The following is a 19,768-nucleotide window of genomic DNA, read 5'->3' as shown; positions in this document are numbered from 1 at the left end:
CCCAGGAACTAAAGGAGCCCAGGATAAGGTCTGAGCTCAGTGGAAGGTCTCAGTTTCACATTTCCTGGTATCCTCTGGTAGGGCTGGGAATGTTCCAACTCTTAAACTCCAAAAAGCCAGTGCTGGTCAGTGAAGGCAATACTGAGCTAACTCTGGATAAGACAGCTTCCTGTGTTCCTATCTTTGCAGACCACCCTTGCCCATATATCAGGGATTAGGGAGTCCAGATCTTGTTGGACTTTAATTCTTAACAACTCCAGCCAGCATAGGCATTGATCAGGGATAATGCAATCCAGCAAACGTCTGACCATTACATGGGAGTGCACTGCAGTCCCTCTATCCTCAGTCCATCCTTCACATCACTTGGGGCAAATATCACATCAACACTGTGCCCTTCCTGGTGGATGGGATCAAGGACAATCTGAGAAAGATCCATGGGTGGGGTTGGGGTCAGGTGGCGATGTTTCTATTTTACTTACTACAGTGGTACTTCTGGATACGAATGGGATCTGTTCTGGAGCCCCATTCGCATCCTAAGTAGAACGAAACATGTGACTGCGCATCTGTGCATGCGTGGATCACGTTTCGCTGCTTCCACGCATGCGCGTGATGTCATTTTGTGCATCTGTGCATGCACAAGCAGTGAAACCTGGAAGTAACGCATTCCGTTACTTCCGGGTCACCGCGGAGCGTAACCTGAAAACGCTCAACCTGAAGCATATTTAACCCGAGGTATGACTGTATATCCCATGCCAACCTAGCAGTTCGAAAGCACGTCAAAGTGCAAGTAGATAAATAGGTACCGCTCCGGCGGGAAGGTAAACGGCGTTTCCATGTGCTGCTCTGGTTTGCCAGAAGCGGCTTCGTCATGCTGGCCACATGACCTGGAAGCTGTACGCTGGCTCCCTCGGCCAATAAAGCGAGATGAGCGCCGCAACCCCAGAGTCAGTCACGACTGGACCTAATGGTTAGGGGTCCCTTTACCTTTACCTTTTATGACTGTATTTGTAGGGTTTGGTGTCAGCGTTGCTTGTCCAGGTTCTTTGCTGTTCACTTGTGTTCCTTTGGTGGGGAGACCTCTCTCTCCCTTTTCTTCCTAATGTCTCAACAAATGAAACTGATTTGTAAAAATGTTACATGGGGAAAAAAATACGAGAGAGAGACATTGCACACACTTTTGTAAATCAAGAAAATCTTTAAGAAAAAGAAAGAAAGACCCATGGTTGTCATGGGGGCCATGGATGCTTGAGCTGGTCTGACAGCAGCCTCTGCATGGAAGTTGAAGTCACCCAGGGTTATCATTTTAGGGTCCTCCAACAATATCCCAGAAAACAGGGAACCCACGTTTTTCAAGCTGCACACTGAATGCTTGCACCGTTTCCGCAATTTCTCACCTAGCTGAGGTTGATGCAGGTGGGGAGCAGAGAAAGTTATATCCTCATCATATACTTTTTACTCCGAAGAATCAAAGGCTTTCTGTTTGATGGGGAGCATAACTCAAAACCAAGATGAATAAGAATACTCTGGCATCTTTATGGTGTATTTGTGGAAGATTTCTTGCAGCCTGAAGAATTTCATCTCTGTTTTGAAAGCCTGAGATAGATTGTTAGCAGGCACATTAGATGTTTTGTTGTTCTTTTTCCAGTCAGACAAATGGCATTTTCCACCCACACCTGAAAACCGTGGATCATTTCACACATGCAGATTCAGTTCTGGGAGCTGTCTTGTCTTGAGACATATGACCAATACTGCTCCTGCTGCTCTCAGATGGATTTCATGTACCTCATGAAAAACTAGCGGACATGAGCACACAGAACAGGGGGCACCCACCCAGCTCTTTCTGTCCAATTTTCAGCTGCCGACTTCTGTTTTTCACTGGGTTAACAAAGCAAATATCTCTGCAATAATGGTATTATTGAAATGTATTGTTAAATATGTTTGTTTGAGCTTTAACCTTTTGTTGAAAGTTGAATATATATATATATATATATATATATATATATATATATATATATATGCAGGTTTTGGTGTCTTCGGGTGTCTTCCCGTGTAAGAGTCGGGGTGTCTGTGCGACGTTTCGACGAGGTCTCACTCGTCATCTTCAGGCTGGTGCTTTCGGCTTCTTGTTACTGGAACAGAGCAGAATCTGGTGTTTGAGTTCCTATAAATACTGTTGAGGGGTGTGGTGTATAGCCTCCAACGTTCTGGGCAGAGAGGAAGTTCCTAGATTAGTGTGCCTTTTCTTCTTTTGTTCCTTAATTACTTGAGGGATATCTTGAGTGATTTCATGAGTGATATTCTGAATACCACTGGGTGGGTCATTAAGTGTAGATTAGTTGCTAAAGCTTTTGTGTCTTGACCTCTTGAGCTTGTGAAGAGTTTTTCTGAGAAGATGGCTGTGCTGCATTTAGTTGTGCTCTGGCTTGGCTTCGTGTATAGGGGCGAGCTGTGGTTTTGTGCCTTGTGCCAGCCAGATCTGTGTAGGGATTGCAGGGGGGTGCAGCATCCGGAGGTGCCACTATAGTTTGGCTACTGGATGGAGTCTGTAATATGTCTGTGGAGAGGGTCTGGGTTTGGGTCTGGTGTGGTTGATTGGTGACGGCGTTCTGTGTGCCTCTGGTTCTGGTGTCGGTTTTTGTGGGGAGGGCTAATTTCCAGATGTCTGGCAGGCGGGACGTGTCGTCACGCTTGTTCATGTTGTGAGGGTGTTTCTCTATCTCGATGGCTTCCATGATTATTCTCTTGTGGTGATGTTCCATGTTAAAGAGCAATTTGGAATCTGCAAAATTAATTTCGTGTCCTGTTTCTTTCATGTGTTGGAAAAGAGAGGAAGTTTTTTCTTCTTTTTTGACGGCATTCTTGTGTTCTGCGATACGTGCATTTATTCGTCTGTTTGTTTGTCCAATGTACGTGGCTGGGCAGACTTTGCAGGGTATTTCATAGACCCCTTGGTTTTCCAGCTGGATTTTGTCTTTTGGGTTTCTGAGGATATTGGCTATTTTTTGGTTGGTGCAGAAGGCTGTTTTGATATTGTGTTTATGGAGGATTTTGCTGTGTTTATGGAGGATTTTGTTTTCTTCTGTGTCTTGGTTTTTGGGGGGTGTTTCCCCCCCAAAAGACACAGAAGAAAACAATGGCATGACCCTCCTTCCTTATATCAAGGGCACTACAGACAAAATCAGCAAAATCCTCCATAAACACAATATCAAAACAGCCTTCTGCACCAACCAAAAAATAGCCAATATCCTCAGAAACCCAAAAGACAAAATCCAGCTGGAAAACCAAGGGGTCTATGAAATACCCTGCAAAGTCTGCCCAGCCACGTACATTGGACAAACAAACAGACGAATAAATGCACGTATCGCAGAACACAAGAATGCCGTCAAAAAAGAAGAAAAAACTTCCTCTCTTTTCCAACACATGAAAGAAACAGGACACGAAATTAATTTTGCAGATTCCAAATTGCTCTTTAACATGGAACATCACCACAAGAGAATAATCATGGAAGCCATCGAGATAGAGAAACACCCTCACAACATGAACAAGCGTGACGACACGTCCCGCCTGCCAGACATCTGGAAATTAGCCCTCCCCACAAAAACCGACACCAGAACCAGAGGCACACAGAACGCCGTCACCAATCAACCACACCAGACCCAAACCCAGACCCTCTCCACAGACATATTACAGACTCCATCCAGTAGCCAAACTATAGTGGCACCTCCGGATGCTGCACCCCCCTGCAATCCCTACACAGATCTGGCTGGCACAAGGCACAAAACCACAGCTCGCCCCTATACACGAAGCCAAGCCAGAGCACAACTAAATGCAGCACAGCCATCTTCTCAGAAAAACTCTTCACAAGCTCAAGAGGTCAAGACACAAAAGCTTTAGCAACTAATCTACACTTAATGACCCACCCAGTGGTATTCAGAATATCACTCATGAAATCACTCAAGATATCCCTCAAGTAATTAAGGAACAAAAGAAGAAAAGGCACACTAATCTAGGAACTTCCTCTCTGCCCAGAACGTTGGAGGCTATACACCACACCCCTCAACAGTATTTATAGGAACTCAAACACCAGATTCTGCTCTGTTCCAGTAACAAGAAGCCAAAAGCACCAGCCTGAAGATGACGAGTGAGACCTCGTCGAAACGTCGCACAGACACCCCGACTCTTACACGGGAAGACACCCGAAGACACCAAAACCTGCATATATATATATATATATATATATATATATATATATATATATATATATATATATATTTGTTATAAGCAACTAGTTGTCAACAAAGGTCCGTATAGTTAAAGCTATGGTTTTCCCAGTAGTGATGTATGGAAGTGAGAGCTGGACCATAAAGAAGGCTGATCGCCAAAGAATTGATGCTTTTGAATTATGGTGCTGGAGGAGACTCTTGAGAGTCCCATAGACTGCAAGAAGATCAAACCTATCCATTCTGAAGGAAATCAGCCCTGAGTGCTCGCTAGAAGGACAGATCCTGAAGCTGAGGCTCCAATACTTTGGCCACCCCATGAGAAGAGAAGACTCCCTGGAAAAGACCCTGATGTTGGGAAAGATGGAGGGCAGAAGGAGAAGGGGACGACAGAGATGGTTGGACAGTGTTCTCGAAGCTACCAACATGAGTCTGACCAAACTGCGGGAGGCAGTGGAAGACAGGAGTGCCTGGCGTGCTCTGGTCCATGGGGTCATGAAGAGTCGGGCACGACTAAACGACTAAACAACAAAAAGTCCAAATAACAACACAGATGCAAAACAGCCAGAGGTTTGCAGCCAAAACTGCTGTTCTACTTGTGCAACAGACTTCTGCTTGCACAATGAAACTTTTGCTTCCTCTTCTTTCTATTTCAGTCTCTTGCACACCCTTAATATCTGCTGTTGAGGGTTAGTGGACCCTCCAGAGCAGATTCTGGGGGTACATGGGCAGAGGGAGGGTAAGTCCCATTGTGTTCTTTTTTACTGGGTTTTATAAATAACAATAATGTTATACAAACAAGTGTACCAAGTTTTCTCATGCCATTCCCATATCACAAAAATAGCATAATAAATGTGGAAAATATATCTACAACATATGCTTCATTATTACTGGTCAATGTACAGGTTCTTGGTTCATGAATTGGTTTAAGCCATGGGTAGGCAAACTAAGGCCCAGGGGCTGGATCCAGCACAATCGCCTTCTAAATCCAGCCAGGAATCAGCGTGCTTTTACATGAGTAGAATGTGTCCTTTTATTTAAAATGCATCTCTGGGTTATTTGTGGGGCATAGGAATTCGTTCATCCCACCCCCCAAAAAAACCTATAGTCTGCCCCCCCCACAAGGTCTGAGGGACAGTGGACCAGCCCCTTGTTAAAAAAGGAAGGAATAAAAAGGGGGGAAGAGGGTCGGGGGGAATGGTGAGTGGGGTGGAGTTGGGTGGTTATGCTTCTATTATTCTACTTAGTGTGTGTGTGGGGGGGTGCCAGGGTTACTTGTATGGGTTCTCTTACTATTCACTTCTTGTATTTCCTTGGTGGTAAGAGAGGTTGGGGGTGGCTTAGGGTGTGGTTGGTTGTCTTTGGTTGGCTGTAGTGAGAATTCTTTTTGTGTGTGAGTGGGGTGTGAGTCTGTATTTTTGAATCAGGTTAGCCAGATTGATTCGTATGCTGTTGGCGGATTCTTGTTGTCTTGTTGGGCTAGAATGCTCACTCAGGATTCAAAACAATGCTACATGTTTGCATGTTTTGGAGATTTTTATCCCTTCTTTTGATCAAAAGCTCGTCACAATACCTTACACTAGATTAAGGTAAAGGGACCCCTGACCATTAGGTCCAGTCACGGATGACTCTGGGGTTGCAGCGCTCATCTCGCTTTACTGGCCGAGGGAGCCGGCGTACAGCTTCCAGGTCATGTGGCCAGCATGACTAAGCTGCTTCTGGCGAACCAGAGCAGCACACGGAAACATCGTTTACCTTTCCACTGGAGTGGTACCTATTTATCTATTTGCACTTCGTGCTTTTGAACTGCTAGGTTGGCAGGAGCAGGGACCGAGCAATGGGAGCTCACCCCATCGTGGGGATTCGAACCACCAACCTTTTGATCGGCAAGCCCTAGGCTCAGTAGTTTAACCCACAGCGCCACCCGCGTCCCTTACACTTATAAACATGCAAAATAAAAATCTCAGACATACACATACACAACTGATCAGTTCTTAGTTCCCTGGCCAATGGATGAGGCCAGGGAGAGCTTCTCTTTAGCTCTGCAGTCTCAGGATAGGCGTGACCAAGCTATTTCTTAGATTGGGGGAAGGGAAGAAGCATTTTCTGTCCAACAGATGGGAAAAAGCTGTTTTTGTTATCCTTGTGTTGTTCTTCCTGGGAGGCCAGTGGTGTAGCCTCAGGTCAATTGGCAGTACTGACATCACTGAAAGCAAATGGGGGCAACCACAAGTGAGGGCAGCAGAAAAACATAAGCCATTTTTAAAAAGCAAGATGTTTTGAAACACTAGGTAAGGACCCCTGGATGGTTAGGTCCAGTCAAAGGCGACTATGGGGTTGTGGCACTCATCTTGCTTTCAGGCTGAAGGAGCCGGTGTTTGTCCACAGACAGCTTTTAGGGTCATGTGGCCAGGAGGACTAAACCGCTTCTGGTGCAATGGGACACCGTGACAGAAGCCAGAGCGCACAGAAATGCCGTTTACCTTCCCGTCTCAGTGGTACCAATTTATCTTCTTGCACTGGCGTGCTTTCGAACTGCTAGATTGGCAGGAGCTGGGACAGAGCAATGGGAGCTCACCCCGTCGCGAGGATTTGAACTGCCAACCTTCCGAGCCCAAGAGGCTCAGTGGTTTAGACCACAGCGCCACCCATGTCCCTTTTTGAAATACTATGGGATGGGAGCAATGGAAAGGAGATGTTTCTGGTGATCCTGAAAATGTTCCTAATAAAATAGTTTGGTGTCAGCCTTGATTTTAAATGTACAGTGGTACCTCGGGTTACATATGCTTCAGGGTACATACGCTTCAGGTTACAGACTCTGCTAACCCAGAAATAGTGCTTCAGTTTAAGAACTTTGCTTCATGATGAGAACAGAAATTGTGCTCTGGCGGCGCAGCAGCAGCAGGAGGCCCCATTAACTAAAGTGGTGCTTCTGGTTAAGAACAGTTTCAGGTTAAGAACGGACCTCCGGAATGAATTAAGTACTTAACCCGAGGTACCACTGTACTGTATGTGGTCTGACTTTAAAATATACTTGAAAATATCAAGGTTCTGGTGCATGGGTGTTCTTAAGCAGCCTATGTTTTTAAAGAGAAATGTTTGGGAGATATTGTTTACAGCTGGGGGAGTGTTAAGGGGTTGGTGTGTCAAGGGTTTACACTATTTTGCTTCTTTTGTTTGTAATATTAAGTTGTCATTTTAACAGGTTTTTAAATAGTTCTGCCCTGGCAGATCATTTATGGCAAAAAATAGGAAGCTAAGTTGGGAAAACAGAGTATCTTTGTGCAGGAGCCCAAAAAGTAGATACATAAAGCACAATTAGCTATTTTGTGCATTTAATCCCACCCACACAATACAGCTCACACACCGGTAAACATTTTCGGATGGATTTGGAGGACATTTTGTTTTGTTCTTGAGATCATAATATTTTCATGTATCACCCACATCAGTTGCTATGAAACAGACACAATGTCTTATACTTTTGTTCAAATGTTGGGATTCAAACTCTCTGTGATAAGTGTTATCCTCGTAAATCTCTGGATGCTGAAGACTTGCTGCTTAACCTGAATCTCTTTACTGAATTTGCTACCAAGATTGGTTCTCTTTAACAATTATCAGGGAACCATGGAACCAACTTTTCTCTGGCTTCATGCCATTTATATATTTATAAAAGTATTTATATATTGCCTATGGCAACATCCCCAGCTGCCGTACATTAGGGATGGTAAAAAAATCCAACTCAGTTCATGTTGAAAGGTGAGCTTATCTAATTTGCATGCCCCCACAAACAATGCAAGAACTGAGAAACAGCCTTCAAAATTTGCACTTCTCTGAATTTTGCAATGCAGTTCTCCATCCAAGTAATGTGTACAAAAATGCCTACACTGGGGGTAAATATCCACATATATTTATAAGTTAGTGAAAGTAACATATAAATTGCACCATTTAGGGAAAATTGCATTGCAGAAATGTGTGTAGCGGAATAAATTTGTATGAAAAATCCAGTGAATTTTCAGGAGGACTTTAAAAGAAATAAAAAATGGCAAACTGGAAATGTGGATAACTGAACTCAAAACTGGTAAAAGGAGAAACCGAAATTGACAGATTCACCCATGCCTTCTCTCTCTCTCTCTCTCTCTCTCTCTCTCTCTCTCTCTCTCTGTCTCTGTCTCATCTAGCTCAATTTGTGACCTGAAGACTAGTCCTAAAGTCCTAACTAAGACAGTGTCCATGCCCCACAGCACATTGTCCTCTAGAAGGGCATCAGACCCTCTTCTTCCTGAATTTATTCCTCAGGGAAAACTTCCTTTTAACCTCCACTGCTGGCATCTACTGCTATTCTGATGCAATAACCTGCACACAGCTCCTTCCTCCTTTTTCCCAAGCTCTCTGATTCTTCTTGTAATTAAGCCTGTGTTGATTCTTCCAGGCAACTCACCATCTGCAGAGCAAGAAATACTGGCCTTGATGTGATTTTGCACATTTTATGCTCCCCAGCTGCCCCTCCTTAATTAATCTCACTTTTATGCCTATCATGGGGAGAGAATCGTATCACAGAAGGAGGCAAGGGCTTTCATCAAAGCTATGACAAATGGAAGGAGGGAGGGGGATGAAAAGGGAAGAGGGAAACCCAAATGGCAGGATGAACTGAGAGACCACCTGCAACACCGCACGGCATCATCCGCTGTGATTCCTCTGGAGTGCAAAGTAATTCAGTGTGTCTGGGAAATGGATGGTGTGGTTGGGGCAGATGTCATTCTTGGTGTGAACACACAAAGGCTGAAACAGTGGGCAGGGATGTATGTAGAAGTATGGGCTACCCTTTAGGTAATCCCACTCTCGTGGCCATAGAACTGTTGGCATGCAGAGGGTTGCAAGGCCATCTGGCTAGCCCCAGCTGGGTTGTCTCCTTCCAGCCGTCCCGCTACGAAGACCCATCGGCCTCTGCTCCGACGTAAATCAGCGACCCAGGCTTCAAAGCCAGGGCACACTATATCAGCAGATAGAAACTGCGCACACAGAATAGGTGTGAGGCTTGTGAAAGCATACTACAACTACGGATTTATTAATCATAAATCAGGACAAAGAAACATGTCGTCTCTCTCTTTGTCTTCCCAGAGAGACAGGGAAAAGCAAAAGCTATACACACAACGGAAGTTCCCAGCAAGCTGTGCTGGTATGTAAACAGACATGTGACATGCAACAATTCCATGTTTGCAACTAAAGGTGGAATGGAATTTTCCAACAATAACTTGTGAACATCAAGTGAACCTGACTATTTTGAGGTTCAGGACAGATGAAAGAAAACACTTCTTCACACAATGCAGAGCTCAACTATGGAATTCATTCCCACAGGAGTGTCAGGGACTGGACTAAGGAGGAATGGTGGGGATCCCCCCCCCCGAACCTTCCCGAGAAGAGGAGGACAGTATAGATTTAGAACAGTGATTTGCAGAAGGGCACAGTTCAGAGGCTGCAGAAGGGAGAAGCTGGGAAATGTTGGGAGAGCAGCAGGAAGAAGAAACACCAGGGGAGAGACAGCTGACACACACAGTGTCTTTGGAAAGCATTCCTGACCCCCCCCTCTCCCAGGACCTGGCGTACATTGAGAGTAGTGGAATAGAAAGCTCAGAGACAGAAAGCACAGATCAGCCAGTGCAGGGATGACGTAGTATAGTAAAGACAGAGGGGTGGGACTTTACTCAGAGTAACACCATTACTTCAACATAGAGGCACTTTCCAAAGTCTCCCTCTGTGTATATTGAATAAAGGACTTGGTAAGAACTCTTCTTGTTATCTACCCCTTGGCTGCCCACCGTGAGAGGGATCGGATTCCTTGAAGCCTGACAAGGAGGCAGTGATGGCCACCAACTTGGATGGCTTTAAAAGAGGGTCGGACAAATTGATGGTGAAGAAGGTCATGGACCTGGAAGCAGTAATGCTTCTGCTGAAAAGCTCAGGAGGGGGAGAGTGCTTGTGGATTTCCTACAGGTTGTGATGGCCTGGGATTCGGACTCGGAGGCTGAACATGAGGGATCCCAGCCTGCACAGGAGTCCCCGCCTCCAGAGCCAGCTGAGCCGGGGCTGGGGCCTGAGCCTGAAGGGTCCTCACCTGTGCTGGATCCTCAGATGCAGGCTCCAGCTGAGTCTGCTCTGGCTTCTGAGGTGATGGAGGACCCATTGCCTGCAGGTGCTCTACTCTCAGCCCCGTCAGAGGAAGCTGAGGTTGCCTCTGGGTCTGGTAACCCTCTAGCCTCTCCTGAGCTGCAGAGGCTCAGGTCAGAGAGGTGGAGGAAACTAAGTTCCCGCAAGAGGAGTGCTTGCCTCCAGGCCAGGAGAGGTGAGTCACCAGAGGATCGGGGCCGCCCTATGCCTCGGGGGAGATAAAAGCCAGCCAGCCCCAGTCCCAAGTTGCGGGAGCAACATTGTTGGTTGATAGTTCCTGCCTGAACCCTGTCCTGCTTTCCTGCCTGAGCTCCTGACCTGCCCTGGCTCCCTGCTTGCAAGCCTGTTCCTGACTTCACGCGGCTCCCTGCCCTGCACCCAGCTCCAGCTACTATGGACTGCCTCCCCATTGCACCTTTGACCACGGACCGGACTTGGACCTCACCTCTCAGGTAACCCACGGGACCAGCACACATCACTCTCCGCTTGACCCCTGTGAGAGCCTTTGTGGTGTCATGGTTAGAGTATTGGACTGTGACCTTGGAGACCAGAGTTTGAATTCTCATTCAGACATGAAGCTCATTGGATGCCCTTGAGTCAGTCACCATCTCTTAGCCTAACCTATGTCATGGGGTTGTTGTGAGGATGAAATGGGGTGGAGGAGAACCATGTACACCATGTTGGGATACTGCCAGGGAGATAAAGTCCATCATGGCCCCCAAGCCGGCTGCCGGACGATCCATCGACCTCCCATAGACACGCAGTATCAGCAATTAGCGACATGAGCTCCAGAACATTCTAGAGCCGATGCACACTCTTTATCAGCAGATGATGCACAGCCAAAAGTTGCACTCAGGAGAGCATTATTTACAAGTTTTATTCAGCGTTGATCAGAACAAAGAAAGCCATGACTGCCTGCATCAGTGTCTCCGACACAGAGAGAGAAACGAAAGCAATAGAAAACATAAACATCCTGTGAACAGGAAATACGCAGACTCTGTGACTCACAGCCTGCTCCCTTTTAAGGTGGAACGGAAATATCCTAACACACCACACTGAACTCATTGGAAGATAAAGGTGGTGTTATAAATAAAATAAGCAACCAACAGCATGCTGTACTAGATCAGCTATTAGCCTGATACAGTAGGCTCTTCTTTATGTTCTTATATTATGTTCTTACCACAAATTAGCATGAAAGGTATGAATCAGTAACCTTAATCAGTAACCTTAACCAACCATAGGGAGATTTCTAAGCATGTACAACTGGATATTATCTAAATCTTTTCATACCTTCATGCTACTTGTGTCTAAAAAGGAGCCTACATGCCTAGAGATGGAGCCTTCACATGTGACTGTGGCCCTTTCCCCAGTTTGAGCATTGATGTGTTCAAGATAATGCTTGTGCACACCTGTGTCTCTTCGATTCACAGGGAATCAGCTGTACCATTTTGAGAAGTGCAGTGATATAATGAGCCTATTCCTGAGCCCTACTGATCTGCAGAAGATAGCACCTAAAAGGCAACCATCTCATTCATTCGTAATGCTGGAGTTTGGGCTCATCCACTAAGCTGATTGACAAAATAGCCCTCCACTTAACAAAATGCATTGATTATGGAATTAATTGGAAAAAGATACTGTCCACATCTCTTGAGTTGTGGCCTTTTAAAAGATACGGAAAATTCATGGAAGAAGGATTACATTGTGTTTCTAAGTCACTTTGGGGGTAGATCTACACACAGGAAAAAAACCACTATAAATAAGTCAGAAATTAGATGGTTATAACAAAAGAGAAAAACAACGCTATAGAATTTTTTTTGCTCTCCATCGCCATCTGGTGTTGCATATTTATAACACATTCAAAGCACTGTATTTTGACTAATGCAGCTGAGTCCTGGGTCACTTTTGGGAGGCAAGCAACTAAGTCATCATCATCATCTATCAATGATTAGTATCCATTACAGTTAAATGGAACTTACATTAACATAGGTTGTACACTTCTCAATTCCAAATGCTGGTGATGGTGAACAAGGGAAAGCCCTGCTTAAGAATGTAAGAAGGTATAGTTCTCCATTCCGCTCTATATTTGTCACATCTGTTTCTGTTCTGCTGCAGCTCATCTTCGGCCCAAACTGACATTATTTGACTTGCTGTCTGCTGAAGTGAAATTACATAACTTATGACATTCACACAATTAATTGCTTAAATTATGTAATCACATTGTCATTATGTTATTCTAACCCATTCTGTGCAAAGAAAATGAAATGCAAGTCAGGAAGAAACACAATGTATTACATTTGTGGGCTGAAATCAAGAACAACTGACAGTGAATACATACAACGGAATACTTTCTAGTCCATCTGCAATTTCTGCTGCTGTCTCCTTTTTCATCAGGATCCTCCAACATCGCTTGCCCTCCGTGGGACATCTGGCTTCCTGTTGTTGGGAAAAGATTCTGGACTAGATTATCTGGGTAGCGTATTGAGTCTGCTGGCTTGTCATATCAGGAAGTGCTTGAGTCAGCTCTCAGATGCTTTGCTTCAGTCCCAGTTCTGTATTGCAAGTAGCAGTCTGCTGTATCACTTTTTTTTATCTGCAAGCCGGTTTTTATTAAAGTTCTGGCTGCTTATGCATGCTCTGTGTGATCTGCTCTTCATAGTATTTTTCAATCATGGTCCGATACAGGAAGGCAATTCTGATAATATATGATACAATGCTTATTTTGAAAAGAATATTAAGTACACAATCTATAAGAAAATGTTGCTACTGCCATTCAGAATTGAAACCCACTGTGTCTATTCACATTCCTGGGCAAGGAATACCTATTCAAAAGTCATGGCATACTACAGGCGGTTAGAAATCTATCAGCTTTGGGGGTGCTGTTTCATGTTGAGCCCAGCAAGATTTGAGGCATACCTATGACACTTCAAATAATGAAGATGAGCCGAAATATATAATAGGTTATTCATTTGACTCTCACACTGGCACCACAAGGAGAAATAATCTTTTGTTGTAATGCCCAACCAGAATATCTGAAATGCATGCTTCTTCATGTACAAGCAAAACATTTCATTGTTTTAATACAGCACCCAGGATTTAGTCCCCTTCACCACAACATCTCTGGCACTGGGCTTGGGTCAGGGGTGCCCTTCAAAGACAGAAGCAACTTTGGGACTTGAATGCCTGGATTTTGGCTGTGAGTCCTGGAAGACCTGCTCCTTGCAGGCCTTTTCCCACCTGGCCTGGGAGAGCAGGGCCCTGACTGGCTCCAGCTGCAAAATACTCTTGAGTTGGTGTATTATTGGGGGTGAGTTTGTTGCTGTTGGGACATGGGTGGCACTGTGGGTTAAACCACAGAGCCTAGGACTTGCAGATCAGAAGGTCGGCGGTTCAAATCCCCACAACAGGGTGAGTTCCCATTGCTCGGTCCCTGCTCCTGCCAACCTAGCAGTTTGAAAGCATGTCAAAGTGCAAGTAGATAAATAAGTACCACTCCAGCGGGAAGGTAAATGGCGTTTCCGTGCGCTGCCCTGGTTTACCAGAAGCGGCTTACTCATGCTGGCCACATGACCCGGAAGCTTTACGCCAGCTCCCTCGGCCAATAAAGTGAGATGAACACCGCAACCCCAGAGTCGATCACGACTGGACCTAATAGTCAGGGGTCCCTTTACCTTTACCTTGTTGCTGTTATTGATATTGTTATTTTGTATCTTTATTTTTAGATCTTGTTATGATTTAGTTGTGTACTTTTTGATGTATGTTATTTATAGTTTATTGACTACTTTTGTTATGCTGTAATTATGCGTTTTTTCATGTTGTAAGCTGCCTTGGACATTGTTTTAACTGTAGATCGGTGGCGTACAAATAAAATAATGGATGGATGGATGGATTGCATCTTTGGGGAACAGTTGTAGCTCATTAGTAGAACATCTGTTTCTGTTGGGAGCCACCCAGAGTGGCTGGGATAACCCAGTACGATGGGTGGCTTATAAGATAGGGCTGGAAGTGATCCCTGTCTGAAGCCCTGGCTAGTTGTCTAGTCAGTGTGGACAATACTGGGCTTAATGGTCCAATAGTCTGACTCAGTATAAGGCAGCTTCCCATGTTGCTATGGAAAAGAAATTTTGACTAAGGCTCCATTTTTTAAAAAAAATGTTGTAAAGGACTAAGACAAAAAGCATTCATAAGAAGAGTCCATGCTGTGATGGGAAATCCACCTGAAGGAAATCTATTTGAGAGTCCTCCAACATCCCCAGTCACTCTATGGCAGTACAGTGGTACCTCGGGTTACATACGCTTTGGGTTACAGACTCCGCTAACCCAGAAATAGTACCTCGAGTTAAGAACTTTGCTTCAGGATGAGAACAGAAATCGTGCTCTGGGGGTGTGGCAGCAACAGGAGGCCCCAATAGCTAAAGTGGTGCTTCAGGTTAAGAACAGACCTCCGGAACGAATTAAGTACTTAACCCGAGGTACCACTGTATATTCTGAATTCCCTTCACCATTTTGTTTTAGAAAAACTTCCATGGGAAATTCATTCTCAGTTTTACCAGCTTCACCCACTGGATGAAGAGTTTTGGTTTTCCTCCTTGTCCCCATCCACAGTGGATTCCCAACAAAAGGATACGAGAAGGAGATGCAATCCATAGCACAACTTAATTTAGAGACCTTCATTAATATTTTCTGAGAGACTGAAGCTTGGATTGAAATACGATCTGGAGATAGACGTGTCCAGAACCCCCACTGCAGACTTCCAGTTTTCTTGCAAATTTCGCTTTAGGTGAAATTCCATAGAGATTCATTGAAATTTCACAGGGTTGTTTCACACATCTTTTAATTAAAACAGAAGAATACAGTGGAGATGAAGCAAATAATCTTGCCATGTGGCCAGATGCTTCCCATCTAATGTGTGCTTGCAAGTTTCTTTCAAGTGTGTCTTGAGATGCATACATATCTCAAATCTTTCAGCCCAGCTAAATGCTATGCCTTTTTCTCAGAGGAAATAGGATGGTTCCTCATCAACATAAGCATTTTGTTGTCTTTGATTAAAGCAATCATTCTCACTTTGTGAATATTGCAACAGTAGCACATTGCATCAATATATGGCTCTATTTTTGTCTGGTAGGAGATTGTGGCTGCCCTAATCCATTTGGTTAATTTCCCTCTGCGATCCTTTCTGTCCCAGAGCAGGGAGAAATGAGGCACACAGTACAACTGTACACACACAAAAAATGCAGTGTAGCCTAGCTATTTTAGGGGATGTGACATTAAGCACAGATGCAAATTCACTTGGTTTAGGCAGAATGCATCTCCTCTTATATGTTGCTGGATTCCAACTCCCATCAACTCCTGTCCGTATGGCCCCATGGTCAGGGATGCTTGAAGTCTAGCAACTTCTGGATGCCTACAGATTTCTTATCCCTGATGTAGACAGTCAGAATTGGAGGCCATTGTGCTACTTCACAATACATTCCTCTTCAAGGGGAATAACACTTCTGTACAACGTCCAAGGTCCTAGGACAGTTCTCAATGAGGATGGCAATTTTTAATGAGTGATAAAGACAAGGGATAATTCATTGACTCCTATTTGACACCCATCTACTCCCCAAAGTAGCTTAGCACAAGTAACATAACTTGTGAGGGGTCAAGATTGCAATATAAGATTGTTGAGTTGGTCAGTAAATGACTACTTATCTTAAGAGTCATTTGGAAGCAATCCCGCTTGATGGGATCTTGAAGGGCTTGAGTGTTCATTTTGCGCCTTGGTTTCCTTCCTTGAAGCCTGCGTTGAGGTATAATCTTGATAGCCATCGTGGAGCGGATCAGTCGATGATCTGTCCAGCAGTCATCGGCGCTCGTCATAGCTCTGGTAAGGAGCACATCATGGTTACCTTTAGCACGGACAATAACATAGTCTAAGAGGTGCCAGTGGTTTGACCGAGGATGCCTCCATGAAGTTTTAAATTTATTTTTCTGTCGAAATAATGCTGGTGGTCAACAAAAAAGGTTTAAAGACTGTCTCAGGCAAATCTTAAAAAATGTAGTATAAACACCAACAATTGGGAAACACTGGCCTGCGAGCGCTCCAGTTGGAGAACAGCCTTTACCAAAGGTGTCATGGGCTTTGAAGACACTTGAATTCAGGACACAAGGGAGAAACATGCTAGGAGGAAGGCACGCTTGGCAAATCCACACTGTGATCAGCTCCTGCCCAGAAACCAATGTCCCCAGTGTGGAAGGATGTGTGGGTCCAGAATTGGCCTCCACAGTCACTTATGGACTCGTTAAAATCGTGTTTATTGAAGACAATCTTACTCAGCTACGAAGAAGAAGACGACTTATCTTAAAGGAGTTCAAGTCTTTAGACCAGAAGAATGACAAACTATGGCACTAAAGAGCCTTATTCTCTTAATGATTCTTGCATTGAGAAATCCTGGAGAAACAGTGAGCACAGGACTGAATATGCATAAATGTTGTTCAAATCTCAAAAAGGAAGCAAAGATAGATCCAGGAAATGACAGACCAGTCTGACTTCAGTATGAGGGAAGATTTATCATAAGAGAGTCACCTTGTAAGCATCTTGATAACAATGCAGTGATCGCCAGGAGCCACTATTTATAGGTCAAGAATAAATTTTTCTGTTAAAAAAAAAAATCCAAGACACATTCTGGTCATTGGAAACAGTGTCTGGGCGGAAAACGGGAAATTGGACATATGGCAACCCATGTCAGAAGTGTTGATTTCACTTTTTGAAACATGGCAACCCTAATCATTTTGATTTCAGCAATGCCTTTGGCCAAGCCCTTCCATGATATTCTGATTAGCAAACTGGCTAAATGTGGGCTATCTAAAGGACTGTCTGCTCCCATGTGAGCCTTCAAGTGAAGTAAGATAGTTGTTGGATATGGGGGCTTTTCAGATGTAGTACCTCTATTAGCCTGGAGCTACACTTACTTTGTTTTAGTTGCCAGTGAAAACTTTAGTATTTATTGATGCGAGTGCTGTATTTAGGCAGGAACAGGGCATGGATTCCAGTATCAGAATGAATTCATATGCCTCAATACATTGGGCAGGTTTCATCTAATATGTCCCAGCAGCAGAAATCCTATACAACGATGACCACTTGTACATACATTTTCCTCCCCCTGAACCCCCTGGCACACCCCACATCTGTCTCAGGGGAATGAGAAAACCCCCAAAACGGTACATAGGGGAAGAAGGGAGGGATTGTCCAAATTGATGGAGTGAATGATCACTTTGTTTCAGTTTTGAATTCCTCCCATTATGCTTGTCTTACGGAAACTCAGGTGGTTTTTCTTCAAATGCCTCGGATGTTTTGCTTTGGCAGGAACTCCCAAATTCACCTGAAATGTCACCTTCGGAAATCAATGCTGGACCTTGGAATGGCAGAATTAGAAGAGTTTGGATTTGATATCCCGCCTTTCACTCCCCTTCAGGAGTCTCAAAGCGGCTAACATTCTCCTTTCCCTTCCTCCCCCACAACAAACACTCTGTGAGGTGAGTGGGGCTGAGAGACTTCAAAGAAGTGTGACTGGCCCAAGGTCACCCAGCAGCTGCATGTGGAGGAGCGGGGAAGCGAACCCGGTTCACCAGATTACAAGACTACTGCTCTTAACCACTACACCACACTTTTTTTTTGTTTGTGTAGTGCTGAGATTCCTGGCAGATGCAATGAGGAATGTTTGCCCTCCAGTGGGGCTTAGCTAAAACCAAGTGCAGTTTAGCTAGGACAGGAACTGATCCGCAAACTTCTTAAAATGCTATTATATATGTATGCTGTGCAAATGATACTCTTTTTTTGAATTTGCAAGTGCTAGCACAGTTGTTTTCAGCTCCTGTATTCCTTGAAATTGTCTCATAAATATGTGGCTATCTTGAATAAGCACCTAATGGGAATCAAAGCAAAATAATAAGAATGAAAATTTTTATTCATATTCAAGCACAGAATAAACATAATGGGAAAAGTTGCACAAATGTAATTCACACACATTATGATGTTATGCGAAAATAGCAATTCATTCTATAAAATGGACTGTTTTTTCTTCAAAATCACAGCACAGAGCCAAGAATAGCCTCTGCAGAACCGTTACTTTTCTCTTGAACAACAAATGATATTTTCAGTAATTCATGGAGTTGTAGAACCACAGGATTTGGAAGGCATACAAAATGTTGTTGTTGTTGTTGTTGTTGTTTAAGAAAAGCTCCTCCCCAATCCAGAGGCTGGACCATCCATCCAGAGAAGAGATTTTTGCCAACTGATTGCTACAGATGCTACTTTTGCCTCTTACAGGCATCTGTTGTGCTACATATTTGTTATTTCTCTTAATCTCCGAACTGAAAAAAATGTCTGTGGAAGACTGAAGGAGAAGCCTGTGGTGACTGGCTAGAGATTTCATTCTCGTTCCATAGCTCTTGCGTGTGTGACTGCTGGGCAGCCTAAGGGCAGAGTTCATAAACCATGAAGACTTTTTCCTCTCTTGCTTCAGCCTAGACTCTGAAAACTTGGGAACAAGTACTGTTTGGATGACTCACCACATTGCTAACTAGAGATGAATGGATTGATTTTGCATGTATCTATTCAGAAGCCCTTTCTCCCTTGTTCCCACATTAATCTGTGCAATTTTTAAAAAAACATATTGAAAAATCACATTTAACTCTATTTAAGCAATGTTTTCTAGGGGTGTACACCGACCATGGGATGCGGGTGGCGCTGTGGGTTAAACCACAAAGCCTAGGACTTGGCAATCAGAAGGTCAGCGGTTTGAATCCCCATGATGGGGTGAGCTCCCGTTGCTTGGTCCCTGCTCCTGCCAACCTAGCAGTTCGAAAGCACATCAAAGTGCAAGTAGATAAATAGGTACCGCTCCGGTGGGAAGGTAAATGGTGTTTCTGTGTGCTGCTCTGGTTCGCCAGAAGTGGCTTAGTCATGCTGGCCACATGACCCGGAAGCTGTCTGCGGACAAACACCGGCTCCCTCGGCCAATAAAGCGAGATGAGCGCCGCAACCCCAGAGTCGGTCATGACTGGACCTAATGGTCAGGGGTCCCTTTACCTTTACCTTTACCTTTACACTGACAATAAGACTTAAATTGACATGTTTTGACACAGAGTAGGTGGGCTGGGTGAAGTTTAGGTGAGCTTGTCTCCAGTCACTATATTCACATGCAACATTTGTTGGTAGAGGCACTTAAGTAATGCAGAGTCCAGAGAGAAAATGAGATTTCAAACCAAACCAAACCAAGCAATGCACAACTTGAGGAAAAAGAAACAAAGGGTGTTTGCCTTTTCAATGGGACCTTTTCAGAGCAGGATTAGAGTTGAAGATACATCCATAAGAAAGCTCCCTCACAGCCAGAGAGTCTATC

The sequence above is a fragment of the Podarcis vaucheri genome (genome assembly GCF_965113315.1).
Source record: "Podarcis vaucheri genome assembly, chromosome: 3".
Classification (NCBI taxonomy): Eukaryota; Metazoa; Chordata; class Lepidosauria; order Squamata; family Lacertidae; genus Podarcis; species Podarcis vaucheri.
Note: the sequence above shows the minus strand (reverse complement) of the source record.